Source organism: Podarcis raffonei, chromosome 6, assembly GCF_027172205.1.
Source record: "Podarcis raffonei isolate rPodRaf1 chromosome 6, rPodRaf1.pri, whole genome shotgun sequence".
Classification (NCBI taxonomy): domain Eukaryota; kingdom Metazoa; phylum Chordata; class Lepidosauria; order Squamata; family Lacertidae; genus Podarcis; species Podarcis raffonei.
The window spans coordinates 64430760-64455855 of record NC_070607.1 but is presented as its reverse complement, the minus strand read 5'-3'; positions in this window follow the sequence as shown (position 1 = coordinate 64455855).

Genomic DNA, 25096 nt, shown 5'->3' with positions numbered 1-25096 from the left:
ATCTCCCTGGGGTGCAAGCCTGGGCAATGTGCATGGAGGTCCTGGGCTGTCCAGACAACAAAGGAAAGCAGAGCAATATGTTTGGCACTAGCTTGGCTGCAGGAGTTGCCAGATGGAGGCGTACAAGGCACCATTCAACCATCTTAGGGATTCTATTCCAGATTTGTTTAGGCTTTGCTCCTTAGCCTTTTCTTCCCCCAAAGATATCCCAGTGGAGATTTAGGAACAGAGTTTTCCTTCTCCTAGATGGGTTATCTTCCCAGATTGACAAACCCATTTGTCCCTCACTTCCCTCTATAGTATGTTCAGAAACCACCTTCTTGACCATTGGACCCACTATTGGTCTTGTCCACTCAATCTGCCAGAGCCTGTCTTCACATGCAGGAGAAGCTCCTAGCTCACTGAGTGTTTGAGACCCATCAGCTAGCCTCACCTGGTTTAGCTGACAGTCAAATTCATTCCCATGGTTGTGTGTTGGCTGCAGTTGCATGCTGACAGCTTCTAGGAGCTACAGGTGAAAGCTGAGTGCAGGGTGGGGACCAGAAGGAGCATGACACATCCTCCACCAGAGGTATGATCCTCTCCCCTAACATCTCATATGCCCCAGATAGTGTAATTAATCTCAGAGATTGTAACTGTGGAATGACATTGAGCTGATGAGTTGCAATGATTTTTAAGCAGCAGTTTCCCCCTTCTCTCATGACAATCTAGTGATTAAATGCACTTATTTATATACATAGTCAGCTAGGTAAATCACATTCAGTATCAACACTTGCCTGTAAATAGAACTGAAAACTGTCCCTACGTGCTTCTATCTTCAGCTCAATCTTCTTTCTTTTATTTCTTTTTACTTTTTTGGATGAGAGTAGAATCATGCAACTCTTGCACGCCCATGGAGCGTTCACATCACATGTGATGTTAATTGCATATGGTCTTCCCAACACAAAGGTGCTTGGGCCCCCAGTGAATATATGATATGAGACTTCAGCTTGTACCTAATTTCTTAAAATGCAGGGGGCCTGGGCTGAAACCTGCTTCAGAGTCATACCCTTTGCCCTGCCATCAACTGGTGGCGTGAAGCAGAGCAGTAATGGTCCACTGTGGATATAGTGCATGCTGTCAAATAATGGAGCAGACCTAATGAGATAATCTGCAGATATTTAATACCAATGGCAACTCTTTCCAGGAGTCTTCTTCTTTAGGCAGAAGTGCCCTCTGAAGGTATACTTGAAGCAACTACATTTATTCCCGTCTTTGGCTAAGAATCACTATCCCTTGGACCCTTTCTCTTGCCCCGGCAACAGCTATTAAACTAACATCTGTTCTAAAACTTAGTTGAGTAAGTTTCTTAATAGTATGTCATGGTTAGGGATGTAAGAAAACACCACTTTCCATTCCAACCCGTTTGTTTCATGCAGTGCTGCTTCTGCAACATTTTTGCTTCTGACAAAAGCTATGATATCGGTCACACTGCCCACTGTGGCAGAATTTTACATAATGATGTAATAATTTATATTACTATTTCACGCCTTCATGTCACTGCAAAGGAAACACAATTTAAATAGTGGGGGAAGAGTCATCAGTTACGTATAATTTTTACACTGCAAACAACAGTAAATACCAGTTGTATTTACTGGATTGATTTCCATTCTGGACAGGGGATGAATAAGCAAACTTCAACTATTTCCACTCCTGTTTCCATTTCTGTTGGAATTCTCTGACATCCCCAGTTATGGCAGCCGTTTGCTTATGCCATAGAAACTAAGCTTAGTGTTCCCAGACAGTTTAAACATATTTTGGTGCTATTCCACTCCTGGCTACATTAAATGGCTGGCGTCTAGCCCATACTCTTGCAAGCAGACAGGCAAATGGGTACCAACTCCCTCTGTTTGATCCCAGGTGTGTGTGAGATGTCAGTAGCAGTGGTGCTGGTGATAGGGAAGGCCTGCAGCTATTCTATGTCTTCCCTTCGCCTTCTCTTTTCAGTGCACTCCTGATGAGCTCTCAGGCTGATTCCTTGCTCAAATTAGTACACAGGTGTAGTTAACAATATATGAGGGGCTTAACTGCTGCCATGCAAGTGAAGGAACAAATCCAAACTGTTTTGCTGTATCTATTTCAGTATTCTAATTGGTTTTGGCAGCCTCCTGCCTTTCAGTAGACTGAGATGTGACACACACACACACAGAGAGAGAGAGAGAGAGAGAGAGAGAGAGAGAGAGAGAGAGACTTGTAATCAGCAATTTAAAAACAACAACATAGGAATCATTTCTCGATGGCTCCACCCTAACAACACAATTAACCAATTAAACTATCCTAATCATCAAAGCCAAGGGAGGTGAGTGTGATTAAGCTCTGATTATTTAATGTATTCAAGAAAACAAAGCTGAATGCTGGAAGGGGTAATGGAACAATAGAACCTTTCCTTAGGCTTGGCATGCCATTAAACCCTGGGATGAAGACGGCAGGATGGCAGGACCGCCAGTATTAAAAGGAGGCAGAAATTTCAAGGAGCAGGTAAAATCAATAGAAACATCTACTAATATTGAATTGTCGTTTTCATTAACAGTTACTTACAACCTTATATAAAAAGTATCTATCTGTCTATCTATAGTGCCAAACAGCTTGTGAATAATTTAAAAGCAAATACATAAAACACAACAGAAATAAAGCTTCTAAAGGTGTTCATCCAAGAACAAAAATAAGAAGGATGGCTCCTGCTCCACCCAACTAAAACATGAACACCACAACTATGATCTAAGTCTAAATAAACACCACCACCAAAATCCTGGGCAAGCAGGAACATCTTAGCCTAAAAGCTGACAAAGGGATAAGCTGTGTGCTTTAATTGAAATTTGAGACTCCAAGGTCCCCTCACTGCAGGGGTGCTGACGTTTTGCTAAGCCTTAAGTCCAACATTCAGCACAGGGAAAGTAAGAGAGGAAATGAAGGGAGATGGAGGCATGGGGGAAGAGAGGAAGAATATCCACTGTGCATTATTATATGCATTACTAACATATATGCATATCCTTTATGACAGATACACAATCACTGCTATATTAATGTCCCGGTTTTGCATTGTATTCCTTTTATGAGTCAGTGAAGCTCCATTACCTGACTTAGGGAAAACACATGGCTTTCATCCAGATGGATAGATTAGAACATCAGCTCTATGCTCAGTCCTATGAAGATACTCCTCAGTTTAGAAAATTGTGAACTGATGTCTACATTATTTTAAGGGGCTTTGTTGTAATGCCTCTGATGGTTTACACCATCTTTTCTTCGCAATATTTTTGAAACAAGTTTGATTTTATTTTTGTCCATCAACCTGGTTTGAGAAAGGGCCACATGACTCAGTCCCTTCACCTTACCTCGAGGCTAAACTGATTGTCAAATACTAAGCATAGTTGTGATAGATAATGTACAGTGGTACCTCGGGTTAAGAAGTTAATTCATTCTGGAGGTCCGTTCTTAACCTGAAACTGTTCCTAACCTGAGGTACCACTTTAGCTAAAGGGGCCTCCTGCTGCTGCCACGCCACTGCCATGCAAATTCTGTTCTTATCCTGAAGTAAAGTTCTTAACCTGAGGTACTACTTCCAGGTTAGCGGAGTCTGTAACCTGAAGCATTTGTAACCTGAAGCGTTTGTAACCTGAAGTGTTTGTAACCTGAGGTACCACTGTATATACATTTAACCCGTTTGTGTTTTTCACAAGCTAAAGTGGGTTGTTTTCTTGCTACTTCCATCTCGGGCATCTTTCGGGGGAATCTTTTTCACTTATATTTGTGAATTAAGATAGAAACATATGGAGCCATTGGATGGATTCATACTATAAAATATACCTAGTAAACCAAATTGAAAAATAAAATACAGTATAAAAGTGAGATGATCCCTAAAGATGAATTCAGCCCCCCCCCATTTAGTTAGATTCTGAATGTAGCCTGAAAAATACCTTTAAAATTATATACAATGCTGGTTGAATGCTTTTGTTTGATTAAAAATCAACATATTAATCAACACATCAACAAAAATCAACATACTAATTTTCAAAATGTGTTATTCTGGTCTTAATAGACAGTGACTTTGAATCAGTTTTATTTCGTATTCATCTAATGGGAGACCTTGAGAATGTATGGTATCTTACACTTTAATATTCAATTTCCTAAATTCTTATTAAGGATGTGCTTTGTGTTGGGGCTGCATAACAAAGTGAATTGGGGTGATTTGGGGCCAAGTTACATTTTGAGGATGTAAGAATTTGAACATGACTTATGTGGGTAAAATCTAATGCATGAAACCTAAAGTTGCAGAGCTGGTCCCACAGAAAAATGCAGTTTGTCTAAACATACATAATCTTACATGTGACAGTCATATACATTGTGAAGAGATGTTGGAAGTGGGGAAGATGTGCTTGGTGGGCTAAGAGGATAGGTTTGCTGCTGCTACTCTCCTCCATGCAGTGGGTCAGAGCTTGTAGGGCAGCGGCTGAAGAAGGAACAAAAAGGGTTTTCTTGTGTGAGTTTCTTGTGGCTGATTAGCTGCTTTCTCTGTGCAAAGGTCAGAGGGGGCAGGGCTTCTGTTGAGGTAGGGGATTAGCTGTGGGAGGAGCTTGTCAGAGCTTGTAGGGCAGCGGCTGAAGAAGGAACAAAAAGGGTTTTCTTGTGTGAGTTTCTTGTGGCTGATTAGCTGCTTTCTCTGTGCAAAGGTCAGAGGGGGCAGGGCTTCTGTTGAGGTAGGGGATTAGCTGTGGGAGGAGCTTGTCAGAGCTTGTAGGGCAGCGGCTGAAGAAGGAACAAAAAGGGTTTTCTTGTGTGAGTTTCTTGTGGCTGATTAGCTGCTTTCTCTGTGCAAAGGTCAGAGGGGGCAGGGCTTCTGTTGAGGTAGGGGATTAGCTGTGGGAGGAGCTTGTCAGAGCTTGTAGGGCAGCGGCTGAAGAAGGAACAAAAAGGGTTTTCTTGTGTGAGTTTCTTGTGGCTGATTAGCTGCTTTCTCTGTGCAAAGGTCAGAGGGGGCAGGGCTTCTGTTGAGGTAGGGGATTAGCTGTGGGAGGAGCTTGTCAGAGCTTGTAGGGCAGCGGCTGAAGAAGGAACAAAAAGGGTTTTCTTGTGTGAGTTTCTTGTGGCTGATTAGCTGCTTTCTCTGTGCAAAGGTCAGAGGGGGCAGGGCTTCTGTTGAGGTAGGGGATTAGCTGTGGGAGGAGCTTGTCAGAGCTTGTAGGGCAGCGGCTGAAGAAGGAACAAAAAGGGTTTTCTTGTGTGAGTTTCTTGTGGCTGATTAGCTGCTTTCTCTGTGCAAAGGTCAGAGGGGGCAGGGCTTCTGTTGAGGTAGGGGATTAGCTGTGGGAGGAGCTTGTCAGAGCTTGTAGGGCAGCGGCTGAAGAAGGAACAAAAAGGGTTTTCTTGTGTGAGTTTCTTGTGGCTGATTAGCTGCTTTCTCTGTGCAAAGGTCAGAGGGGGCAGGGCTTCTGTTGAGGTAGGGGATTAGCTGTGGGAGGAGCTTGTCAGAGCTTGTAGGGCAGCGGCTGAAGAAGGAACAAAAAGGGTTTTCTTGTGTGAGTTTCTTGTGGCTGATTAGCTGCTTTCTCTGTGCAAAGGTCAGAGGGGGCAGGGCTTCTGTTGAGGTAGGGGATTAGCTGTGGGAGGAGCTTGTCAGAGCTTGTAGGGCAGCGGCTGAAGAAGGAACAAAAAGGGTTTTCTTGTGTGAGTTTCTTGTGGCTGATTAGCTGCTTTCTCTGTGCAAAGGTCAGAGGGGGCAGGGCTTCTGTTGAGGTAGGGGATTAGCTGTGGGAGGAGCTTGTCAGAGCTTGTAGGGCAGCGGCTGAAGAAGGAACAAAAAGGGTTTTCTTGTGTGAGTTTCTTGTGGCTGATTAGCTGCTTTCTCTGTGCAAAGGTCAGAGGGGGCAGGGCTTCTGTTGAGGTAGGGGATTAGCTGTGGGAGGAGCTTGTCAGAGCTTGTAGGGCAGCGGCTGAAGAAGGAACAAAAAGGGTTTTCTTGTGTGAGTTTCTTGTGGCTGATTAGCTGCTTTCTCTGTGCAAAGGTCAGAGGGGGCAGGGCTTCTGTTGAGGTAGGGGATTAGCTGTGGGAGGAGCTTGTCAGAGCTTGTAGGGCAGCGGCTGAAGAAGGAACAAAAAGGGTTTTCTTGTGTGAGTTTCTTGTGGCTGATTAGCTGCTTTCTCTGTGCAAAGGTCAGAGGGGGCAGGGCTTCTGTTGAGGTAGGGGATTAGCTGTGGGAGGAGCTTGTCAGAGCTTGTAGGGCAGCGGCTGAAGAAGGAACAAAAAGGGTTTTCTTGTGTGAGTTTCTTGTGGCTGATTAGCTGCTTTCTCTGTGCAAAGGTCAGAGGGGGCAGGGCTTCTGTTGAGGTAGGGGATTAGCTGTGGGAGGAGCTTGTCAGAGCTTGTAGGGCAGCGGCTGAAGAAGGAACAAAAAGGGTTTTCTTGTGTGAGTTTCTTGTGGCTGATTAGCTGCTTTCTCTGTGCAAAGGTCAGAGGGGGCAGGGCTTCTGTTGAGGTAGGGGATTAGCTGTGGGAGGAGCTTGTCAGAGCTTGTAGGGCAGCGGCTGAAGAAGGAACAAAAAGGGTTTTCTTGTGTGAGTTTCTTGTGGCTGATTAGCTGCTTTCTCTGTGCAAAGGTCAGAGGGGGCAGGGCTTCTGTTGAGGTAGGGGATTAGCTGTGGGAGGAGCTTGTCAGAGCTTGTAGGGCAGCGGCTGAAGAAGGAACAAAAAGGGTTTTCTTGTGTGAGTTTCTTGTGGCTGATTAGCTGCTTTCTCTGTGCAAAGGTCAGAGGGGGCAGGGCTTCTGTTGAGGTAGGGGATTAGCTGTGGGAGGAGCTTGTCAGAGCTTGTAGGGCAGCGGCTGAAGAAGGAACAAAAAGGGTTTTCTTGTGTGAGTTTCTTGTGGCTGATTAGCTGCTTTCTCTGTGCAAAGGTCAGAGGGGGCAGGGCTTCTGTTGAGGTAGGGGATTAGCTGTGGGAGGAGCTTGTCAGAGCTTGTAGGGCAGCGGCTGAAGAAGGAACAAAAAGGGTTTTCTTGTGTGAGTTTCTTGTGGCTGATTAGCTGCTTTCTCTGTGCAAAGGTCAGAGGGGGCAGGGCTTCTGTTGAGGTAGGGGATTAGCTGTGGGAGGAGCTTGTCAGAGCTTGTAGGGCAGCGGCTGAAGAAGGAACAAAAAGGGTTTTCTTGTGTGAGTTTCTTGTGGCTGATTAGCTGCTTTCTCTGTGCAAAGGTCAGAGGGGGCAGGGCTTCTGTTGAGGTAGGGGATTAGCTGTGGGAGGAGCTTGTCAGAGCTTGTAGGGCAGCGGCTGAAGAAGGAACAAAAAGGGTTTTCTTGTGTGAGTTTCTTGTGGCTGATTAGCTGCTTTCTCTGTGCAAAGGTCAGAGGGGGCAGGGCTTCTGTTGAGGTAGGGGATTAGCTGTGGGAGGAGCTTGTCAGAGCTTGTAGGGCAGCGGCTGAAGAAGGAACAAAAAGGGTTTTCTTGTGTGAGTTTCTTGTGGCTGATTAGCTGCTTTCTCTGTGCAAAGGTCAGAGGGGGCAGGGCTTCTGTTGAGGTAGGGGATTAGCTGTGGGAGGAGCTTGTCAGAGCTTGTAGGGCAGCGGCTGAAGAAGGAACAAAAAGGGTTTTCTTGTGTGAGTTTCTTGTGGCTGATTAGCTGCTTTCTCTGTGCAAAGGTCAGAGGGGGCAGGGCTTCTGTTGAGGTAGGGGATTAGCTGTGGGAGGAGCTTGTCAGAGCTTGTAGGGCAGCGGCTGAAGAAGGAACAAAAAGGGTTTTCTTGTGTGAGTTTCTTGTGGCTGATTAGCTGCTTTCTCTGTGCAAAGGTCAGAGGGGGCAGGGCTTCTGTTGAGGTAGGGGATTAGCTGTGGGAGGAGCTTGTCAGAGCTTGTAGGGCAGCGGCTGAAGAAGGAACAAAAAGGGTTTTCTTGTGTGAGTTTCTTGTGGCTGATTAGCTGCTTTCTCTGTGCAAAGGTCAGAGGGGGCAGGGCTTCTGTTGAGGTAGGGGATTAGCTGTGGGAGGAGCTTGTCAGAGCTTGTAGGGCAGCGGCTGAAGAAGGAACAAAAAGGGTTTTCTTGTGTGAGTTTCTTGTGGCTGATTAGCTGCTTTCTCTGTGCAAAGGTCAGAGGGGGCAGGGCTTCTGTTGAGGTAGGGGATTAGCTGTGGGAGGAGCTTGTCAGAGCTTGTAGGGCAGCGGCTGAAGAAGGAACAAAAAGGGTTTTCTTGTGTGAGTTTCTTGTGGCTGATTAGCTGCTTTCTCTGTGCAAAGGTCAGAGGGGGCAGGGCTTCTGTTGAGGTAGGGGATTAGCTGTGGGAGGAGCTTGTCAGAGCTTGTAGGGCAGCGGCTGAAGAAGGAACAAAAAGGGTTTTCTTGTGTGAGTTTCTTGTGGCTGATTAGCTGCTTTCTCTGTGCAAAGGTCAGAGGGGGCAGGGCTTCTGTTGAGGTAGGGGATTAGCTGTGGGAGGAGCTTGTCAGAGCTTGTAGGGCAGCGGCTGAAGAAGGAACAAAAAGGGTTTTCTTGTGTGAGTTTCTTGTGGCTGATTAGCTGCTTTCTCTGTGCAAAGGTCAGAGGGGGCAGGGCTTCTGTTGAGGTAGGGGATTAGCTGTGGGAGGAGCTTGTCAGAGCTTGTAGGGCAGCGGCTGAAGAAGGAACAAAAAGGGTTTTCTTGTGTGAGTTTCTTGTGGCTGATTAGCTGCTTTCTCTGTGCAAAGGTCAGAGGGGGCAGGGCTTCTGTTGAGGTAGGGGATTAGCTGTGGGAGGAGCTTGTCAGAGCTTGTAGGGCAGCGGCTGAAGAAGGAACAAAAAGGGTTTTCTTGTGTGAGTTTCTTGTGGCTGATTAGCTGCTTTCTCTGTGCAAAGGTCAGAGGGGGCAGGGCTTCTGTTGAGGTAGGGGATTAGCTGTGGGAGGAGCTTGTCAGAGCTTGTAGGGCAGCGGCTGAAGAAGGAACAAAAAGGGTTTTCTTGTGTGAGTTTCTTGTGGCTGATTAGCTGCTTTCTCTGTGCAAAGGTCAGAGGGGGCAGGGCTTCTGTTGAGGTAGGGGATTAGCTGTGGGAGGAGCTTGTCAGAGCTTGTAGGGCAGCGGCTGAAGAAGGAACAAAAAGGGTTTTCTTGTGTGAGTTTCTTGTGGCTGATTAGCTGCTTTCTCTGTGCAAAGGTCAGAGGGGGCAGGGCTTCTGTTGAGGTAGGGGATTAGCTGTGGGAGGAGCTTGTCAGAGCTTGTAGGGCAGCGGCTGAAGAAGGAACAAAAAGGGTTTTCTTGTGTGAGTTTCTTGTGGCTGATTAGCTGCTTTCTCTGTGCAAAGGTCAGAGGGGGCAGGGCTTCTGTTGAGGTAGGGGATTAGCTGTGGGAGGAGCTTGTCAGAGCTTGTAGGGCAGCGGCTGAAGAAGGAACAAAAAGGGTTTTCTTGTGTGAGTTTCTTGTGGCTGATTAGCTGCTTTCTCTGTGCAAAGGTCAGAGGGGGCAGGGCTTCTGTTGAGGTAGGGGATTAGCTGTGGGAGGAGCTTGTCAGAGCTTGTAGGGCAGCGGCGCGCGCCTAGCGGCGCGCGCAGTTTGATCCATCTTTTAGATTTAGGGGAGCTAGTCTCAAACGTTTGTTGGGGGAGATATAGGTTTATTTGGGGGGATTTATTTGTCCTGTCTTCACGCTTTTTATGATGGAGGACCGCTGTAGTCACCCCCAACGACACCTTCTCAAGATGGAGGGTGAGAGAACAGCTGCAGTCGCCTGTGGTTCCTGCGCAATGTTTGCCATCTTGCCAAAGGTTGCAGGCAGCTTTACCTGCAGCAATTGCATGTTGATTGCCCTCTTAAAAGACAAAGTCCAGCAACTGGAGGAACGTGTAGCTACGCTCCAAAGAATTAGAGAGCTGGAGCTCTTCTTGGAAGCAACAGAGCACACCGTCTCCACCAAGGAGGAGACAGGGGACTCCCCTGAGAAGGAGGCTAGTTCACCAACACAGGAGCCAGATATATGGAGAAACGTGACTCAAAGAAGTAGGAGGCCCAGGGTTCGCTCTGATTGTTTAGAAATACGCAATCGCTTTGAGGTCCTTTCCCCTAGCATGGAAGACGAAGAGCAGACTCCATTTGAGGATCTCTCCCTCATTACAGTCGATCAGGTATATGAAGACGAGCAGCAAAGGCAGTCTTCAGGGAATGTGCAGGCGACCTTGGAACGGACAGCTCACGGAAGAACCCCGACCAGACCTAAGAGGAGGCGTGTAGTGGTGATAGGGGATTCCCTACTGAGGGGAACAGAAGCAGTGATCTGTGGGCCTGACAAGATGTCTCGGGAAGTGTGCTGTCTCCCCGGGGCTAAGATCCAAGATGTAACTGAACGACTGCAAGGAATCATAAAACCCACTGACAAATACCCCTTCCTCTTGGTTCATGTGGGAACCAATGACACTGCAAGCAATAGCCTCCAGAAGATCAAAAGAGATTACGAGGCTCTGGGCAGGAAATTGAAGCAATTAAATGCACAAATTGTCATCTCATCTGTCCTCCCAGTTGAACGACGTGGCCCAGGGAGAGAGGGAAAAATAGTGGAAGTGAACAACTGGCTTCGCAAATGGTGTAAACAGGAACGGTTTGGATTCTTAGATCACGGAATGCAGTTTCTTGAAGATGGACTTCTGGCAAGCGATGGGCTGCACCTCACAACGGTTGGTAGGAATGTTTTTGCAAAAAATCTCAGAAACCTCATCAGGAGGGCTTTAAACTGACTAATGTGGGGGAGGGAGACAGTGCTCCTGAAGGTAGGAGTCTATCAATTGATGAAGATGATCATCCAAATGTCATAGACCGAATGGAGCAAACAGCACGCAGACCTAGTGGTGGGAGGAAAAAATCCTTAAATAAGAGACACGGGGGAATGATTAATGGACTTCAATGTCTGTACACTAATGCGCAAAGTATGGGAAATAAACAAGATGAGCTTGAGCTCTTGGTACAGCAAACTAAATATGACATAATAGGCATCACTGAAACCTGGTGGGATAAGTCCCACGATTGGAATGTAATAATGGAGGGATACAATCTATTTCAGAGAAACAGACCAGACAAGAAAGGAGGAGGAGTGGCGTTATATGTCAGGGATGTGTATACCTGTGAAGAGATCCAAGATTTAGAACCTCAAAGCCAAAGTGAGAGCATTTGGGTCAAAATTAAGGGAGAGAAGAATAACAGTGACCTCATTGTGGGAGTTTACTATAGATCCCCAAGCCAAACGGAGGACATAGATGATGCCTTCCTGGAACAGATGGCCAAGCATGCAAAAGGAAGGGAGATAGTAGTAATGGGGGACTTCAATTACCCGGATATTTGTTGGATGTCAAACTCAGCCAAGAGCATAAGGTCAAACAGATTCCTCACTGGCCTTGCAGACAACTTCATTGTCCAGAAAGTGGGAGAAGCTACAAGAGGAACAGCCATTTTAGATCTGGTCCTAACCAATGTTGATGACCTGGTTAGTGGGGTAGAAGTGGAAGGATCATTAGGCGCGAGTGATCATGCTCTTCTGAAGTTTACTATACAGCGGAAAGGAGCAGCCAAGCATACTAGGACTCAATTTCTCGACTTTAAGAAAGCCGACTTCATAAAACTTAGGGAAGTGCTGGGTGAGATCCCATGGACAGTAATACTAAAAGGAAAGGGAGTTCATGATGGCTGGGAGTTTGTTAAGAGGGAGATAGTAAAAGCACAACTTCAGGCAATACCAATGAGACGGAAACATGGAAGGTGCCTAAAGAAGCCAGGGTGGCTATCTAAAGAACTTTTAACTGAGTTAAGATTAAAAAAGGATGTGTACAAAAAATGGAAAAGGGGGGAAACCACCAAAGAGGAATTCAAACAAATAGCCAGCACGTGTAGACACAAAGTCAGAAAAGCTAAAGCACAGAATGAACTCAGGCTTGCTAGAGAGGTTAAAAGCAACAAAAAAGGCTTTTATGGGTATGTTCGTAGCAAAAGGAAGAACAAAGAAACAGTGGGGTCACTCAGAGGAGAAGATGGTGAAATGCAAACAGGGGACACAGAAAGGGCTGAACTCCTCAATGCCTTCTTTGCCTCAGTCTTCTCCGATAAAGAAAACAATGCCCGACCTGAAGAATTTGGAGCAAATGATTCAGCAGAGGAAACACAGCCCAGAATAACTAAGGAGATAGTACAAGAATACTTGGCTAGTCTAGATGTATTCAAGTCTCCAGGGCCAGATGAACTGCATCCAAGAGTATTAAAAGAACTGGCAGATGTGATTTCAGAACCACTGGCAGTCATCTTTGAGAATTCCTGGAGAACAGGCGAAGTCCCGGCAGACTGGAGGAGGGCAAATGTTGTCCCTATTTTCAAAAAGGGGAAAAGAGAGGACCCAAATAATTACCGCCCAGTCAGTCTGACATCAATACCAGGGAAGATTCTGGAGCAGATCATTAAGCAAACAGTCTGTGAGCACCTGGAAAGGAATGCTGTGATCACCAATAGTCAGCATGGATTTCTGAAAAATAAGTCATGTCAGACTAACCTGATCTCGTTTTTTGACAGAATTACAAGCCTGGTAGATGAAGGGAACGCAGTGGATGTAGCCTACCTTGATTTCAGCAAGGCATTTGACAAGGTGCCCCATGATATTCTTGTAAAGAAGCTGGTAAAATGCGGTCTTGACTATGCTACCACTCAGTGGATTTGTAACTGGCTGACTGACCGAACCCACAGGGTGCTCATCAATGGTTCCTCTTCATCCTGGAGAAGAGTGACTAGTGGGGTGCCACAGGGTTCTGTCTTGGGCCCGGTCTTATTCAACATCTTTATCAACGACTTGGATGATGGACTCAAGGGCATCCTGATCAAATTTGCAGATGACACCAAACTGGGAGGGGTGGCTAACACCCCAGAGGACAGGAACACACTTCAAAACGACCTTGACAGATTAGAGAACTGGGCCAAAACAAACAAGATGAATTTTAACAGGGAGAAATGTAAAGTATTGCACTTGGGCAAAAAAAATGAGAGGCACAAATACAAGATGGGTGACACCTGGCTTGAGAGCACTACATGTGAAAAGGATCTAGGAGTCTTGGTTGACCACAAACTTGACATGAGCCAACAGTGTGACGCGGCAGCTAAAAAAGCCAATGCAATTCTGGGCTGCATCAATAGGAGTATAGCATCTAGATCAAGGGAAGTAATAGTGCCACTGTATTCTGCTCTGGTCAGACCTCACCTGGAGTACTGTGTCCAGTTCTGGGCACCACAGTTCAAGAAGGACATTGACAAACTGGAACGTGTCCAGAGGAGGGCAACCAAAATGGTCAAAGGCCTGGAAACGATGCCTTATGAGGAACGGCTAAGGGAGCTGGGCATGTTTAGCCTGGAGAAGAGGAGGTTAAGGGGTGATATGATAGCCATGTTCAAATATATAAAAGGATGTCACATAGAGGAGGGAGAAAGGTTGTTTTCTGCTGCTCCAGAGAAGCGGACACGGAGCAATGGATCCAAACTACAAGAAAGAAGATTCTACCTAAACATTAGGAAGAACTTCCTGACAGTAAGAGCTGTTCGACAGTGGAATTTGCTGCCAAGGAGTGTGGTGGAGTCTCCTTCTTTGGAGGTCTTTAAGCAGAGGCTTGACAACCATATGTCAGGAGTGCTCTGATGGTGTTTCCTGCTTGGCAGGGGGTTGGACTCGATGGCCCTTGTGGTCTCTTCCAACTCTATGATTCTATGATTCTATGATTCTATGATATTGGGGAGAAATACTGTCAGATTTAGCTGAACGTTAGCTACACTATAAGCTAAATGAAAAAGACAACAGAAACTACTTGCCTTATTTTTTTCAAAGCAATTCATGAAATTCAACAGTTGTGGTGTGTCTCAAAGCCTTGTGGACCCTTTGAGTAATGTACATAATGTGGTTCAACCACACATGCTGACCATCAGAAAATAAATTGCACTTGATTCTTTCTCTCCCAAAACAAATACTGTGCAAATTAAAAAGGGTTTTCAGAATTCAACCCTCTTGTCAAATCATCACCATCACCATCCAGATGAAATTATCCATTGTTAACTAGTTAGATGGGGGTTTGCATTTCTGCATGAATGTCATTTTTAAGAATATGTTCCCACTCTCTCATTCCATCCATTTTAACATAAGTTAAAGGGCCTTCACCCTCTGCCAGTCAGCCTCCTCAACCTTGAGACTCATGCCTTAAGGCATACCTTCATTTCAAATCACAGTTCTGATTAAAATATGGGAATGAAGCATGGTGATAAGTATACTAAACTCTCCTTAGCCACATTACATACTGGTGCAAGGTCCCTACCTACTGTGAGCAGAATAATGTCTCCTCTTGCAGTTTAGTGCATGAAAAACATAATTCAAACCTCTAAAAAAATAAGGAAAAACAAGGCCCAGTAGATGAGCAGCTCACAAAACATTGTAGGTATACTGTTTGACGTCTAATAAAACACATACTTAGTGGGCAATGTTTCTTTTTTATGCAAATGCTTTGAGAGATGATGATATGGAGAGGCAGCCATGCTTTGAAACTCAGCAAGCAGAGAAATGATTGAGGAAAGGTAGCTTAGAGTAGGGAAATGATGGCTGGGGAGAGGGTTAAGCACTCTTTCCAGTCATTTCTCTACTCTGAGTCACTCAGGAAAACCTACAACTAATAAGAAGCTCAAGGGTTAACTAGAGTCTGGTTACAGTGGTACCTCGGGCTAAGAAATTAATTCGTTCCGGAGGTCCATTTTTTCTGAAACTGTTCTTAACCTGAGGTACCACTTTAGCTAATGGGGCCTCCCGCTACCACCACACGATTTCTGTTCTCATCCTGAAGCAAAATTCTTATCCCGAGGTACTATTTCTGGGTTAGCGGAGTCTGTAACCTGAAGCATCTGTAACCTGAAGCATCTGTAACCTGAGGTACCACTGTACTAGATTTATGTAAATGGGAACAGGAATACAGAGCACAAAGGGCGAAAGTCATTCAACAGATCACTCACAAGTTCCCATACAATAGGTCTGCCCACATAGCTCCAAACACAACAGGGGATAATTACTGAATGATGATGGCTCACTGCACACATGACGGACACCTTCATTAAAGTGGAATGACCAGTCTGCAGGTGAAAGCACGACCTATACGTTTTCCAGTCAGCCCAGGTAAAGAATTCACTGATGGAATAGGCAGGCTGATGGAACAGGCATATACATACCAGTGAGCCCCTGCTGAAAGCTTAAGTGTCACCTTGTCTCAAGTCAACACAACTGGAGCTGATTGCTTTAGATAGTCCTCACTTAGAAGTGTCACTCTGCTAACTGTTCAGTAAAGCTTGTATACAGAGAAGCAAGGCACTCCCTATGCTATCCTGCAATACTGAGGCCACCCAGACAACGCATTAGTGTCAGCAAGCTAGTCCAGTGGGGTTAGGGAAAGCAATATAATAAATTCAATGCATGCACTGACCGCCCCCCCAAGCCTTGACCAGAGGCTTAACCACACACTGTGCATACAAAGAATGTTTCCTGGACAAAACACCACAGCCCTGTTAACTTCTACAAAGATCTGGACCTTCATCAGCTGGCTATAATAATGCAGACCTACATGATGCTGCCAATCTAGTGACTAAGCGGAGCATTTTGAATCCACCCAATGGCTAAAATTATTAGCAATCAATATGAACAGACATGTTGGAAACCCTTCTGGATGAAATGAGAAATCATATAGAGCCAGAACACTGCAGGAAATGAGCTTTGGTCAGGTACTGAACAAAAAGAGGGAGAAATGTCAGGAATCTAGGACGCATTTTGGAAGCAGAAAAAAAGCACATCAGAAATCTTGATAGAACAACATTAAGAATAGAGACTGCAGGTGTGAGGAAAATGAGGTTAAAACAAGAAAGGCATTAGAAGAGGAGCTTGCAGGATGAAGAAGATGAAGCATGTGAAAAGTGAACTGTACAAATGGGGACAAGCCTTGGGCAACAACCAGCATATTGTTCACAAGCCACTAGGAATGCAGTGATGTTGGCCAACCAGTCCAGCAGTATCAGCAAAGGACAGTCAGACAGATTACTGATGGCAAGAGAGAGCACTTAAGAAAGCTGCCTTAGAAAGACTTTTCTACATTTGGAGAAAGCACATGTTCAGCACTTGGACAGCTCCATACATTAGGAGCTAACTCTATAGAATCATAGAATTGTCGAGTTGGAATGGATCCTAAGGACAATCTAGTCCAACCCCTTGCAATGCAGGAATATGCAGCTGTCCCATACAGGGATCACACCTGCAACCTTGGCACTAATAGCACCACACTCTCCTCAACTGAGCTACCTTGCTTGGAACCTCCCAGGACTTCAAAATCCAAATGATGCACATAGGGGGAGAGGTTACCTTGGTTGTGACAGCATGTGCACGCTGCTAAATAGATTTGTATGCATTACTGCTGTTGCCAGAGGTTGTAATTTCCTGATTTGGTATCCAAATTGTAACATTTCCCCCCGAAGCTCTCCCGCCCATGCTTTTTCAGTAGTTCAGGCATCCAAAGCCAGATGCTTTGTAAGTGTATTCACTTTTTAAAAAAATAATAATAATTTTTTTGCTTTTGATTAAACTCTGGTTGATCTCTCTGAATGGATCCAGGCCACATTACCAAGCAGTATTTTGGTTGGTGAGTGTCTTCTTTATTTGTATCAGTTCTCTTGATTGTTTGTTATAACCATTTATGTGGTTGGTCCCCATCTGGATTGAAAACCACGTCTCATTTTTTTGGGTTTGAGTGCTTGAAGGGGCAGCTGAATTCCCAAGAGTTTTCCAGTATGGTTGGCGCTATGGGGTGTGTGCAGGGCAGGTGATGCCAAAGTACAATTTCCAGAAGGCATTGTGATAAGTGTATTTACATGGCACTAGCAGTGCTTATGTGACAACCTTTAACCAGCAGCGGCTCTCAAGGGTTTCAGGCGGGGCTGTTTCACACTACCTTCTACCTGAACCTTTTTAAACTGGAGGTGTCAGGGGTTGAACTTGGGACTTCTTGTGCGCAAAGTATGTGCTCGGCCACTGAGCTGTGGTGCCTTCCTCACTGGCTAATACCACATCAAGCCAAGGGAAGTTCACCCACCCCAAATGTGTGCTGCACATGGCCAGTTATAAGTGGCTTACACACATTAGATGCACAGGAGTGCTTTCCATGCAGGTGGTCCATCAAATACATAGCAGATCTCTCTCAGGCACCACTCAGTAGTCCCAACTAGTTTGAGCACCACAAATCTTCGCATTTTCTTGGAGCTCAAAGGGGGAAATGCAAGGGAGTGTTTGCTTTGAGGATTGGCAAAGCAAATCTCTGCAAATGTTTGAATAATTAAGTGATTCATTTGAAACTGGAGGGAGTATTCCTGTGAGATGGGCAATACCCTTGACAGCAGTTTATATCAAATTTCCAGTGATTCTGTTGTATTAATATAATTACCAGGCAATCAATTTCAATAACTGTAATCATGGACCCATATTTCACTCCTCAATTACCACCCTTATTAGGATTGTTTCTAAATCATCACCTCCTTAAAGAACCCATTGCTAAAATGATTTCTGAAAAGAGAACAATTCAATAATTACTCTCCATGTTGAGCCAATTAGCCCAGTGGCAGCGGAGCAGAAAGGCATTCTGGCTCTCTGGGACTTCATCAGTGATAACCACTGAAACCTCAAGCTACTCAACTAGGTTTGTTGGGCTTTTGTTTAATTTTACTTTTAAAAGAATTCCAACTTCACAGCTTTCGAACATGAAAAATCTGAATGTATGAACCCATTTTAAGTAACAGAACAGGAAGACATATTTGGAGGTAATTACTGTAACATAATATTATGTTGACTGACTCCTACCTGAATCCATTGTGTATACAGTGGTACCTCAGGTTACATACGCTTCAGGTTACATATGCTTCAGGTTACAGACTCCGCTAACCCAGAAATAGTGCTTCAGGTTAAGAACTTTGCTTCAGGATGAGAACAGAAATCGTGCTCCAGCAGTGCAGCGGCAGCAAGAGGCCCCATTAGCTAAAGTGGTGCTTCAGGTTAAGAACAGTTTCAGGTTAAGAACGGACCTCCGGAACGAATTAAGTACTTAACCCGAGGTACCACTGTACTTTGTGTGGTGTGGGACCTAGTGTGTTTTCTTTTCCAGTTTAACTTAATTATCACATATCAGTGTTTCCTTCTGATATCCCAGTCTTAAACATGTTCATATGGAAGACCCTCTGAATTCAGTGGAGGTTTTTTCCAATTAAGTCTGAGGACAGGTGCTTTCTCCATATGCAGATGTATTGTTTATTTAGTCAAAGTATTTTAAATCAACCCTTAACTTCAAAGTCTCAGGGTAAAAATATACACAGTCTAAACCAAAAATGTGCAATAAGATTAAAACGGAAATAAACAAAAATGCAGGCTTCAATTCCCCACCTACCTCCCCCCGCAAAACCTAGAGAGACCTAGCAACAGAAACGCAAATGGTCAATAAACTTCATCCATCCCCAAATGTTTGGGCAAAGACACATGTCTTCACTTGCTGATGAAATGACATCAACGTCATGTTGAGATACACCTCAGAGGAGAAGCAAGTCTAAAGGTGAGGGGTCATCCAGGTAGGACTAAGAGATAACTCCGTCTGAAATCCTGGAGAGCCCCTGGCAGTCAGTAGAGAAAATACTGAGCTAGATGGACCATTGGTTGACTCCGTATAAGGTAGCTTCCTATGTTTCTGACATGCTCACTGAAACTGATACACTTACTATGCTTAAAGCATAAGAAAAAAAGGTCATTGCCCAAAGAACCTGCAATCTCAAGTGTTACAGCAGGTTTGGGAACCTTTGGTGTTCCAGATGTTGCCTAACTACAACTCCCACCAGCCCCAGTAAGGAGGGCCAATGGGCAGGGATGATGAGATTTGTAGTTCAGCAACATCTAGATAGCCTGTATTACAGTGTGGAGGAACAAAAAGAAGGAAATAAATTGGAGAAGAAGGGGTAATGTGTGCCGAGTGCAGTCAAGTGTAGATATTCCTATTTCTTGCTGAAATGAAATGAAATCTGCCAAACGTGAGATTTTGCTGAAACAATGAGCTCTCTTCTCTGTGTTAAGCAGCCAACAAGGTGCTTTGACTTGCAAATCTCTGAGCTGTCACAGCATTGTTGCATGCTGAGAACTTTTTGGAATATTACATTCTCAAGTGCTACGCCAGAAACAGCCCGTTTAAATGTTCTAAATTCTAACAAATTACATTTCCAACTGTCCAGGAGATCACAGTAACACACAATGAATGCATTTGTGCACACTTCAGGTATAGAATTAAACAGGAAAAATATGATTGTTTGCAGTAAGAAAAGCAGTTCAGAAAGAGTTGCATATAATACATTACCATGTTATACATGATGGTTTTGCACTGCAGTCCTCTGAGATTGTAATGAATAAAATCTTGACAACATTCTTTCCTGCATTAATCATTTTAAGCTGATCCTACAGGATACAAGGGCAAATTAAATTCTATTTGCAATTTCATGCATGGAGCACAGGAGCGGGCGATTCCTGAGCTAGCAGTTTTTCAGTAAGACAAGCGTGTAAGTTGCAATTATGCAGCTACTTTCTCCCATGTGCCAGCTCTCTTATTACTGACAAATTTTGTAAATGAAAATGTATGAATGGTATTAAATTCACCTTCAAGGAGGTAGAAAATTAAAATGAATAACATCAGGCCATGTTTACTGGGGGGGTGGGGAATCCCACACTGCTTTTAATGTTGAAAATCACAAATGGAAGCCCTTGTTATCTTGGGGTAGGCTGATCTTCTTGTTGATCTTACATGACCCGTCAGAACAAAACAGAACAACCACAAGCTCACAATGAAAACCCCACTTGGTATCATTGGTACAAGCACAACTATTTCAAGATGAAATCCAAATGGTTCACTGTCTTTTGGTAGTTGTTTAAAATTGTATGGCAGGTTTTTGTTTTTGTTTAAACAGCCAATGATGATAAATACTGCTTTGGCTGCTTTAATTTGGCTGAGATCCAGAGACATGCATTCTGTTCTCTGCTGTGTCATGGGCTCGCTGCAGTTGTTTTTCCATTTCCAACTGAATCCTTCGAAGCAGAGTGGTGCAAGAATTTATATAATGCACTCAAGAAGTGCTAAATGTTTCATGTTCTGCACTTTCCTGAGTCGTAAGGATTTTGAGGGTCAGCCTTTTACAGCATCAATTCCTTTATGAATGCTCATCAGAGATTTATGTGTGTCTGTAATCTCTCTCCCTCTCTGAATGGGTATATGTATGTGTCTATATCTACACACACACAAGCCCACAAGCAACCAGGCAGTGCTAATGTGTAAAGCAGAGTCAGTTTCACAAAATATAAATGCCTTGCAGTAACAGCACCCCTCAAAAGACTGCTTCTTACCAGCCAGTTGCATAAGTCCGCTGGTTACATTCCTACATCTTAACTGTAGGTGGGAAGTGTCCAGTAGCCTCCAGTCATCAAAAGCCACAATTGAAGCAACCATCTTACAGACTTATAGACACATTCTGCCATTAGCCTGGAAATGGCTATCCTCTTCAATTGACTTAATAGTATTCCTATTACATAGATGTAAAAATGTTACTGCTATTGCGTGCCAAGGCCCTGTGGCCCTGTCTCTCCCTACATGATGCATAACCAGGCAAGAAAACAATATTTTGGGTTCAAATGGGCCACAACTTTATTGATTACAAATGTGAGTGGTTGGGCACAGGGGCATTGTGTGCTGGATGCTGTGGCCCCAGCCTGACAATTTTTAAGGAGGCACGAACCAGAATTTTACACAGGTCATTTTCACTCAGTCCTAAGCCCCACTGAACTCATCCCTCTGCTCCTGTCAAGAACTGTCGAGCACTGCCCCTTGTGGTGAGGAGTGTCGTTACAGAGCTGAAATGTGCCTTGCATTTATAGCCTTGTTTCTCAGTCCTGGCATCTAGCTTGTTCTCTGGTCCTGCACCCTGATATTTCCTCTGACCCTAATTGCTCTGCATTCCTTAGTCCTGGAACGGCCAGTAGCGGGGCTGACATCAAGGCTGTGTTCACACTCCTGTTTACTGTGGGGAAGTGAACTTTCAAATGGTTGTTTTCTGTTCATCTGCCAGAAAAGCAGAAGGGGTACAACCTCTGCTCATTTTAATGGGGGGTCGAAGATGTTAACTTAACAGTTAATGACCCCAGAGTTGGATATCCTGTAGACACAATTGTTGCTGCATCAGTGCCAGGTGGAATGTGTCAAATATTTTGCATGCTACCACCGTTGCCAAAAGGATCTCAGGAACCTTGTATCTTCCAACAGGTACCAACATGAAAGATTTTTTTTTAAAAAAAAACCCAATTGGTTTGCAGAGCCATCCTCTTCAGTAAGGGAAGGTTTCCAGCTGATGAGCTTCAATTGTCTCTCAGAAACAGACTTTACAGGTGGCTTAATTCTCTCAGCCAGAGAAGGCTTTTTATCGAGGCCTCTTTGCGCTCTGTTGCTTCACACTGAAAGCTAGCTCTCCAGCAGAGATTTACAGTTACCATCTGACCTGTTAAGGCAACAATCTGTCACATCTGTGAGATTAACTATATCTGTCCAAGCTGACAGAGGCTCATGCTGCTAATTTCGCATGATCTACCGTCCTAATGGCACTTTTCAATTGTGGAGGGACCACGTGTGCCAAAGTTGTACAATATAATGGCCTCCCTCGGCGGCATAATGAGGCCATGTAGAATGATCTTAGGCAATTTATTGTGAGCCAGTGCTCGGCATGTAGGAGTTATGGGTCCAAGTCTCACCTCAGCCAAGGATTCATTGGGCGGCCTTTGAGGCTCAATTCCCTGTCTTTAAAAAGGAAACAATGGTATGGTACATAGGCCTGAGGGTGCATTTAGGCAGCACTTTATTCCATTTTTATAATGTTTCCATGCCTGATAATTTCCACATTTTATGTGATATTTCACACAATGTAAAAGCCACTTCTGGAAAACCAGTAGAATCTAGTGGGCGTTTGGCACTTATCTCCATGCTGTTGGCTTCCAGGAAAAAAAATATTTTTACAACCTCCTTAACTGGAAAAAAAAATCTGGGGGTTTGGTGTTGTTAGTTCATGAGATGAAATTTTGCATGGTATTCTGGCACCTAGTTTTTCCCCAGCAACATGGCGGTATATCAGTCGGAAAGCCACAGTTTCTTTGTGCAACAGGTAAAGCAGTGTAAAAAAAAATGGTAGTCTTTGGGATAGAAGGCACTAACATTATACTAAGCAAGACTGATGCAATAAAGCCTGAATGCATCCTTATCAGTTTGCCCCAGATTTCTCTAACCCATAAGATTGGACTATGTTTTGGATTCCTGTTTTAGCTGAAAGACTAGGCAGGTTAGTCTTGTTATTTATTAAGCACTTAAATGACATGCAACGTCACGGACATCATGCACATAAATTGTACAAGGCCAAAATGCACTCAGTTTCCATACTTAAAACAAACTTCCCAAACAATATTGCAACACATTCTTTTGAGCTGGAACCTGCTTTACTTTGGGCAGGTACCTACTGAACGAAGGCAGATTTGTAAGTGTGTCATAGATAAAAACTACTGACTCCTGTGCAAAGGCCACTGCTGACAGAGAGTTCAAGCAGGGAGAAAAGCAGATTTTGTGTTCATTTTGCTGTTGTTGCTGTTTTAGAATAGGGTGTCTGACAGGGAATTTGCGCAGCAGGAAAAATCTGCTTTAAAAAACCCTGGGCCAGGGATGAAGAACCTCAGGCCCAGGGCCAAATGCAGCCCTTCAGGGCTTTCTAGCCAACCCTTGGAGCTCTGCCCAAGACACTTCTCTCACTGGGCCTGCTCAGTGTCCCCCTCATGTGCTTCTATCTGGCTGGAATGTGCTTTTGACTTGGGATAATGCCTTTTCCTTGCTTGCTTGCTTGCTTGCTTGCTTGGATAGTGTGATGGAAGTATCTATAGAAAACTCTGACTTTTGCGTGGCTAGACTAGAACCTACTGTAGAAAGTTATAGCCACATCCATTACTTCTTTCCCCTTTTCCATCTGGTCCATTCCACCACTGGCAAATGCCCTTGCCCCAAGTTTGCCCACAATGCAGCTCTCAGTTTGGAAAAGGTGCCCCCCCCCGAACTAGGCTGTGAATTTTCACGCAACAAATGCTCCAGAAATAAATATATCAAAACTTAAAAGCGAGGAGAGGATTTCTGAACAAACACACCATTAATGAGAAAAAAACAATGGTCCTAAGCTACTTGTCTCAAAATTGCTGATTTCTATTTAGATCAGTGGGATATTTATAACCTTGAAGCATCTTTGTGTTATACAGGACAGCCTGAGCAGCACGTATCTTTTACTGACACACTGCCTCTATTGTTTCCTCTTTTCCCCTCCTCTTGACCATCTGTAAGATTACAAATGAAGCAGAGAGACACTTCTGAGTCAATTAAAGGTACCTTGTCAAGACTCAAACATCAGCTCCTGCAGGCTGATATTGATTAGGGGTTTTAAACTGCAGCGCTTGTCACGGAACACCCCGCTGGAAATAATAATAATAGATATAACAGTAAGAATCCAACAAATTTGCTGTGTGTCTTGTAAAGGCAACGGTGTCCTTTACAGACTAATAATTAATTGTTATGGGGCCCACTCGCACAAAAGGACAAAAATGTTCATCGGAATAGATCAGTACATGTTACTACCTTCAGGATCAACAAGTTGTTCCATAAGTAATGCTAAATGATAATACTGACCCCATCTCAAGCCTCCCTCTCGCCCCTAGATATGACATTATTTGCAAAAATAGATGTGATTAATTGTGTGGGATGTGAAACATATAGCAGTCCTAGAGTGGACATGCTAGGGGATGCTTTGTACCAGTCAGGAGAAAACTTCCTGTTTCCTCCTGAGCTGGGACAAACTTCCTCTGCATGTGACTAGAGGTGGGCGTGATCTATTCTGGCCCTCTTTCTGCCCCGGGGAACAAGAGCAAGGCAGGGAGCATGCCTCTCTCTCTTTCTGCTCTTCTCCATTTTGTTTTTCTATGTGTGAGGAGAAGTGACTGCTTGTTTGCAGTCACTTAGGAACTAACTCCCTTATGGGATAGTTCCACATGTGTATATACTTTTGTAACATAAGTCTGCCTTCAGGGATCCAACTGTGAACTGAATGAATGTGAGTAAACTACTGACTTTAATAAGATTGCCGTGTTTATTCTTTTTAAGAGGGACAAGAAGGTAGCTTACCAGGAATCCTATATTCAGAGGCTAAAACTAGCCTGCAACAAGCAAACCGTTGTGCGTTTAAAGGGGAATGTTTAAACTCTGCTTAGATATAGAACTTGCTAACGCAACTTAGGAAGGACATCATTAAACAATATATCCTCTCCTGCATCCCTGAACATTCCCACAAATTGCATGAATGTGAATTAAGGTGCATATTTTTAAAATGTGTGAGTGGGAGAGCAGTGGAGTCGCAGGTGGTGGGGAGGGTCAGTTTGTCTTCTTTCCCTGTTCCCCACCCTGCTGCTATTTAGAAAGCACCACTGGAGCTTCAGTTTTTTGTTTCGTTCCCATCCCTTGCAGCAGCAACATTATAGCCTGGCTCCTTAGATTCTCACTCCTGGCTCTCACTCTTCTAGCACTGACTTCCGGTTCTTGATTCCTTGCTCCACCACCACTGCCTCCAGCTCTGACAGCAGCACCTCTTCTTCACTTTTCATGAAACCGCCTGTCCCCATTTCCTCTTAAGAACCATGCTGCTTGCCAGCTTGCTGCCATTTAATCAGCAGAATCCTATCTCCACCCCACCCCCTCCCCATGTCTCTTAGAGCTGCCGTAATCTGCACTTTGTAGGAATTTATTTCTCTCTCTTCTCACCAGCAAGGGGAAGCGGCGGACTCTTGCTCTTCTCCATTGTGCAGCAATGTATGCTGATCATGCTCTGTGCAAAAGTTCAAAGCCCTTTTCAAATGCATTCACAAGGCACCTGGGTGTTAATCAGGTTCTAATGTAATATGCTGTCCAAACCTCTGGAGGGTAAACCCACACTTT